This window comes from Pelobates fuscus, chromosome 4, assembly GCF_036172605.1.
Source record: "Pelobates fuscus isolate aPelFus1 chromosome 4, aPelFus1.pri, whole genome shotgun sequence".
In the NCBI taxonomy this organism is placed as follows: Eukaryota; Metazoa; Chordata; class Amphibia; order Anura; family Pelobatidae; genus Pelobates; species Pelobates fuscus.
The window spans coordinates 362,058,520-362,066,338 of NC_086320.1; positions in this window are offsets into that span (position 1 = coordinate 362,058,520).

A 7,819-nucleotide genomic window follows, 5' to 3' on the forward strand; every position below is an offset into this window, starting at 1 on the left:
TACAGTGCCTGTAATTCTGGACTTAAGCAACCGTTTATTATTTAAAGCTACAGTGCCTGTAATTCTGGACTTAAAGTCACAATATCTTTTATTTGTTCTAATAAATATTCAAGCTCTAAGAAATCTGCAGTTGTGTTCCTTCATAACAAATGTTAAACGTGACACTCCTTAACCCTCTTTTCTATGGTTCCTCGTTTTATTCCTCACTCACACCATAGTATTACTCATCTCTCTTGTACATTTCAACAAAAAGCCAATCAACACTGCTCAACCCGCTCCTAAATACATGCCCCTCGTTATGCATTCTTGATATCTTCCATTCTATTGTAGTTCAGTATGCTTTTATACATATCTTGGGCCAAAGAGAAATCCCTACGGCTCTCTTATTATACTCCTTTATCCTGACCCATATCAAATCTTCTCCCTCTTAGACAACTTACTTTGATAGTCTCCATCTCAACCTTAGCCACCCTTTCCTTAACGCATCTGAATTTTCTGTCCCTACTATCTATCATCCCATCTCCTTTCTTCTCAACCCTTGCAACTTTCTTGTGTATCATCTCCCACAGTATACTCCACCTGATTTTTGTTGAACCCTTGCCTCCCACTCACAATGCTTTTTTGAGAGACAAACTTCCAACACACAAAATGTTGCTCAGTGGGAATGTGTTGAAGAACAACTACTTAACATTAACTCAGTCTTTTGTTTTATATAATTTCCATCTTCTGCCATTAATTATTAACCTTTTAATTTGGATAGCATGTTATGATTACATGTGACCATTTACAATGAATGACAAAGCCTAGAAATGATTAATTGTATCAATTATACATTGCTGTGGATTATTGGATGCGGTTAATTTTTGTCTTCCTAATTTTTTCAGTTCCTTAATGTCCAACCATTTGTGAGTAATGCTATACAGAGGCGAGAAAGCAAGACATAATGAACCAGGCGGTAGTAATCAGAATCAGATGGTCACTCAAAAAACTACATCCAGTCCAACAGGCTCCTTCTTGCCAAATTACTTATTAGTTCCAGATGTCAGAAAAGACCTAACATGTTACCTTGTTGTGTTCTCCAGAATGTCTATCTCAGCTAGCGTTTCAATAAATCATTTCCACATTGTCAAATAAGTGCATTGATATCCAAATTGTGGAACTTTTTATTTTTTTAAAATGACTTCATCTGTAGTTTACTTTAGAAGCCCTAATCTTTTTGAGTACTCACAAAATGCTTTAAATCAGTTTGCCATTATAATTGCTAACGACCCTTTGAGAACCAGCTGACCACATGTTGTCACTAGTTACCATAAACGAACCTCTGTTTAACCGTGAGAACTCATAGAGAGAGTTAGTATGTTAAATGTCATGTTGCGTTTGATATGCACAGTGATCATCTTTTGGCATTGTAAAATTACCAAGACAAAACTTAAACAGTCAGCAGTCATTGCCTGGTAACAAGAGGCTTATGTTGCCATAACATTGGGTGTCTAGGACTGGTTATATAATAAGGTGCAGAGAATATGTATATATATATATTGGAAAAAATGTATTGTTAAAAGTAAGAGAGTCCAGGGTTTGAGATCAGCACAGGCAGATGTGTAATGGATGATAAGAAAGGTAAAGAGATACAAAGATATGTGATACAAAAGTAAAGATCATAGTATTTCGGATTTGGGAAGAGGTATGGGTAAGAAAGAAGATTGCAAAGTTAATCTTTATTACTAAATTTAGGTGACTATAGATTAATCACTTTTCCAGGTCAGAATTGTTTTTGACCCAAAGTAATTTTTTCCATAGATTATAAAAGTAAATATTCATTGTATGGGTATTAGAACTCTACATTATCTGCATGTCTGTGAGCTCAGCAATTTCAGTTACATGACAGTTAATTTGTATATAAGATTCCCCACAATTAAACAGTTTTCCTTCTCTGGGGGAGATGCTCGATTTATGCAGGCTGGCAGGGTTATTCTCTAAAGCGGATGTTTGGGAAATTAAAATCAATTCAAAACAGAGGAGGGCTGGCAGGGGTGGAAATGGGACAAACCCTCAGGCCTAAAACTCTATTTGTCTTCTGATTAGAAGCAACTAGAAAGGATTTGGGATACCCGTTCTGCAGGAGTGAGGCAGCAGGTAAGAATTTTGCATGGCCTTTGCAAGCCTAACACTGTGAGCTGATATCCTGCAATCTTGAAGTTTTACAAACCTTGACTGCCCCACTTGAATATTTCCATGGATCTGGGATCTGTGAGGCACATCTGCAAAATGACCCTAATCGTTTGTACTTGCTCCAGGCCACATAGTGCCAGCCTTACCCTGATAGCGAAACAGTAAGTTTTCATTTTGCATTTAACCAGGGTTATTGTGTTACCTATATTTTCATTTTAGGTATTTTAGCCCATATTTTGATCCACACATTACTGAACAGATTTCTAAATTTGAACATAATACTTTCAAACAATTACGTTGATGAAAAAATTCACAATTCAAGCTGTATGTTTTATTTTCATTAATATATCAAATGATGTCATAAACATTTACACTAATAGATTTTCGACAGTCACGTTTGAGCTAAGGTCAGTTTTCCTGACCATTTTCAAATAAAATCATCTTGCAAAAAAGTAATTGATCATTTATATATAAAAACAAATGCATGCAATGCTCTTTTTTTTTTTTTTTTTTAGAATATCTTGGGTATGTAGAAATCCAAAATAATATATATTTTTTGTTACTATTTCATATCTTTTAAAATATTTAGTTTTTGTTCCATTTTCCTGTTGTGTTTTTTAATCTATGCTTATTGCAAGATCCATTCTTTTGCCCGCTGACTACATAGAACTACAAACTACTAAGCTGACATTGCAATAAAGTTGGATCAACATATGTCCAAATTTCGCTAGATCAATGTACTGCTAACAATTTATTACTTACAAAATGCCATCTTATTATATTTGCAGAGCAGTGGCACTTCGAGTGAGGGAAAGCAAATTATATCTAAAATGAAAAACTTGTCCTACATGTATAAGCTTTTCTTAGAAATTACAAATAAAAAAATGGTGAGTTGATTTCCACACTAAAGACACTGAATGTGATCAAGCAGCAGCACCAAAGGCTGGCTTCGATGGAGACATAGAATCCTAGAACAAATATCTTTTTTGTGATTGGAGAGTCGGTTTGAAATAACTCCTAATGATGTTTTACGAATCAAACATTAAGATATTAGAACTTACTACTAGACAGGAGTGGCATGTTTCAAAAAGAGAAATGTGGATTAATAACTGTTAAGGTATTTGTTAAGTTATATCCTACTTATATCCATGGATCCAGGAGAATATGGTATGGTGTGTTAGGGATATAGACATGCTTTTGAAGTTCATTATTCCCATTTGGTAACCTTTGGGACCTGTATTCAAATCCAGGGGAGAGCTGGCCAAGGTGCTGAACTAGTAACTGCCCTCGCACCACTCATTCCTGATGGACATACTATATAAACGTCAAACTTAACTTTAACTTAAAATGAATTTATACTTTTTGAAGCCGAACAAGAAATACAAATTGGAATAATTTGTGGCAATTTGAGACAATAGAATGAAGAGAAATGTACCATCTTTGATCTGAACAAAGCCACCTTCAAATTGGCTTGTTTTAATTGCTAATAAATCCCAATGGTCTGAATTTGCCCCAAATAATGACTAGAATACCCAAACAGCCAAGCCAGTTAATAAATCCGGAAAATTCAACAATTGTGGTAAATAAGTTCCCAAACTCTCTCTATTTCATACAACACAAATTTATGTCATTTACTCAGTGATGGGATTATCTCAGCTGCTGTGTTTAACCTAGAATTTCTATTTAGCTGCTTCTGCCGAGAGTGTGTTCAGATGTCTCTGTATGTGAAATGTGTTTGCAGTGGTCCAGAAGACCCCAATATTAACTAGGAGAGAGTTTGACACCTCACTCAAAGGTTGAATCTAACTAGCAGAGGTTCCGTGGACCTCCCGAATCCTATTACTCTATTAGCAAGATTTATTTTACAAACCTTGGATTTAATTGGAAAGTGCCAGAATAGTGATGTTACAAGGATATCGTAGTTACAAGAATGCAATATCACTCATTATACACATTGTGTCTTTATAATGTCATTCATCATTACATAGCAAGGCACAGTGGTATAATGTTTTACCTACTACCCTGGAGATACTGTGGAGTGCAACTCCTGCCATTTTGCTGGGAGTTAAAGGCCAAAGCATCTGTAGTACAGGTACTCCCTAAATTAATGTGGGTAATACCTAATACAGAGCACCCCCTAACCCATAACCCCTAAACTCTAATAAACCCTTACCTAACTCTAAATATCTTCTAGCATTAAGTACTCCCTAATCTAACCATACTTAGTATCTTCCTACCCTATTATTTGATATTAAAATACTAAAGACATGTATGAACAGCTCTGTAATGACACAGCACTTTAATTCAGGACCACCGCAGCTTCCCAGATTATATTAATAATTATTAATGTATGAATATCCATCAGGAGGGAACCCCTGTCTTGGGAAGACAAGTGAATTGTTCACCCCTGGAAAAGGTACTTTATTAAGCCTCCCACCAATGCACAGGGCGTGAGAAGATAGTGGACAGTAAAATAGCCTAGAAAGAAACTGTCTACATGGAAACTAAAAACAGGTCATTAATCTTTACCCACACTAAACAGTAAAACAAAGGAATGTATACAATATCACAGTTACATTATCAGCTAAAGAGAGAGAACGTCCATTGTGGAACAAAGCACCATGCTTGAGAAGTTTGCAACAGCTCCGCCTACTGGCGAGAGTTCTACTTACACGTAGTGTTTCACAGAATACACTTTTTTTTTCCTACGGTTGGAACTTTTTCCCTATGTACTTAATTCAGATAGAAAATGTGCACATTGATGACTAGTAAAAAGATTAACCCCTTAAGGACCAAACTTCTGGAATAAAAGGGAATCATGACGTGTCTCACACGTCATGTGTCCTTAAGGGGTTAATAATGATATAGATTTTATTTCTGAGACTCTATGTGATGATCTTTTGCTGATGTTAAAACGATGAATCTTATCATTTTCTACCATTGTTACTTGTAGGAGTATTGGGGGTTATAGACCAACAATATCTAATTTGCTGTGGCTTGACACATTAGGGGTCACGTCTTCATAGTCTTCTCTACTAGACGGTCTTTGTTCACTAGATGTAGTTTTGTAATAACCATTTTATATCAGGTTGTATTTACCTACATTGTCGTGCAGCAGTGATATATCATGGGGTATGGTGGGTAGTCCATTCTTGCATCATAATATATACTTTTAAATAATTCTAAATACAGTTGACTGCCAAATGGATCTATAACATTCTAAACAGAAAAAAAGTTAATGAAATTTGTGATGGGGTCTCCGCAGACTGAGGGAAGCATTTTAATTCCACAGTTAATCTTTTAACACTCATGGGCAGGTAATCAGTTAAGGTAAAGTGCGAAATATCCAATTTCCCAAGGATTTTCCGATACATTTTTACAAATTAAGAGCTCTGATTTGTCTAACAAAATGCGTTATGAATGCTTGTTTCTGTCAATTCCCCGTGCTAGCCTTGGGTCATTGTATTGATAGAGGCAACATGATTTAATAATAATAATAATAATAATAATAATAATAATAATAATAATAATGAAGAAGAAGAAGTAAAAAGCAAATCCTGTTCGGCAGTGACAAAAAGAAGCATTAACAAATTCTGCAGCACTTTTTTTTTTATTAAACAGTATATTACAGAAAGAAATTGACAAACAAAATATAGTGTCAACAGATTCAAAAGGTGAAGAGGACCCTGTTCAAACAAGCTTACGATTTAGGAGGAAGTGGGCTAAAGGACCACAGGAGGTAGAATGAGCTGTCCACAGGTGATTCGATAGTGATTTATGTCACGCCTGTGTCTGTTTAAACAGTGATGTTTGGAGAGAGCACTCACTTTTGTTTTCCTAAAGGTGTAATCACTCCGGCTGCGCCTTTCCCAGAAAATTATCAGAAAATAAACAAAACAGATATCCAGCATTACTAATTATCAAAAAATGATATCCCTTTATTGGCAAATCAGCAACGTTCTGACTGTGTGTCTTTATCAAGCAATATGACCTCCTCCCCAAACCATACCCAACTTATACAATCTTAATTAATTACATGATCAAGTAAGGGGCGTATCAAGCCCATACCAAGTGATAGTTTCCGTAGTGATAGTAACTATATTTATATAAACAACTAATTATAATAACAAAGATTAATGTGCAAGGTAAGAATAACCAAGTAAAATTCATCCATGAGAATGTGATATAAAGTGCATAATATATGTGTATATTTATAGTGTGTCTATACCTTAAATGAGAATTAAAGTATTTTTGTGATGTAGACTCCCACTCTAGTGGCACAAGTGAACTACAGACTTAAATGTAGCAACACCAAAGGACAAACTTATTGTTTTTTTTGTCTCATTTCTCATAGTTCTCAACTAGTCTGTGACCGTAAGAGATTACCTAGTCTGACCTATTCTGTATACATTCGTGCGTTAATAGAATAGGTGAAGAAATTAAGGCATTCAGTATGGCAGGCAGGTATGACAAGATAATGCAGTTATTTTTTCAAAGTTATTGTGGAATTCCAGCAGTGGGACAATAACACAAATGGAAATTTAGTCTTGACTGGAATGCACATATACAAATGCAGCATGTCTATAGTAGCAATATCCCACTTTATACTAGCTACATCTATAAAATATGTCTTGAAATATTGCACGGAAAGCATTGATGAGCTATGGAACGCCTCTGTATAAAATGTCCCTGATTAATGTGCTGGGATAGTCATCCTGTTTGCACATTTAGCATTGCATGATTCTATATTCAACACAGATAGATTTAATAAGGAGACTCTAATTAGTAAGCACAACCATACTTTCTCTTATGACCAATATATCAGTGTCTGGCGTAAGCAGGGGCGTACCTAGAGCATTTGGCACCCGGGGCGGATCCATTGCTTGGCACCCCCCCCACCCCCCAAAAGAACCTGTACATATTTTTTTTTTACAATTTGTAAACTGTCAGCCCCTCCTACAAAACCCCTGTCCTGCCCCGCCCCTCCTACAAAACCCCTGTCCTGCCCCTTCTACAAATCCTGTACTGCCCCCCGTTTACAAAACCCCTGCAATGCCCTTATACAAATCCCCTGCTTATCCCCACTTATAAACACTCCTGTCCCAATACAAAACCCCTGCCCCTTCTACAAAATCCCTAAAGCCCCACACACACACACATTTACAGGCAGGCAGTCACACACACAGTTACAGGCATACAGTCACACACAGTTACAGGCAGACAGTCACACATACAGTCACAGACAGTCATGCACACAGTTACAGGCAGACAGTCACATATACATTGACACACACACACACAAGGTCACAGGCAGACAGTCACACACACAGTTAAAGGCAGCAGCAGACAGTCACATGCACACAGTCACAGACAGATAGTCATAGGCATGCGCAGCCCATTGCATAAGGGTGTGCACCCTGAAGCACAAACACACGCTGCTTAATATATATATATACATACACATACACACACACACTACTGTGTGTGTGTGTGTGTGTGTGTGTGGGCGCTGTGTGTGTGAAGGCACTGTGTGTGTGGGCGTTGTGTGTGAAGGCACATTGTGTGTGTAGGCACTGTGTGTGTGTGCAAGGGTGCTGTGTGTGAGGGCAGTGTGTAAGGGTGCTGTGTGTGTAAGGGTGCTGTGTGT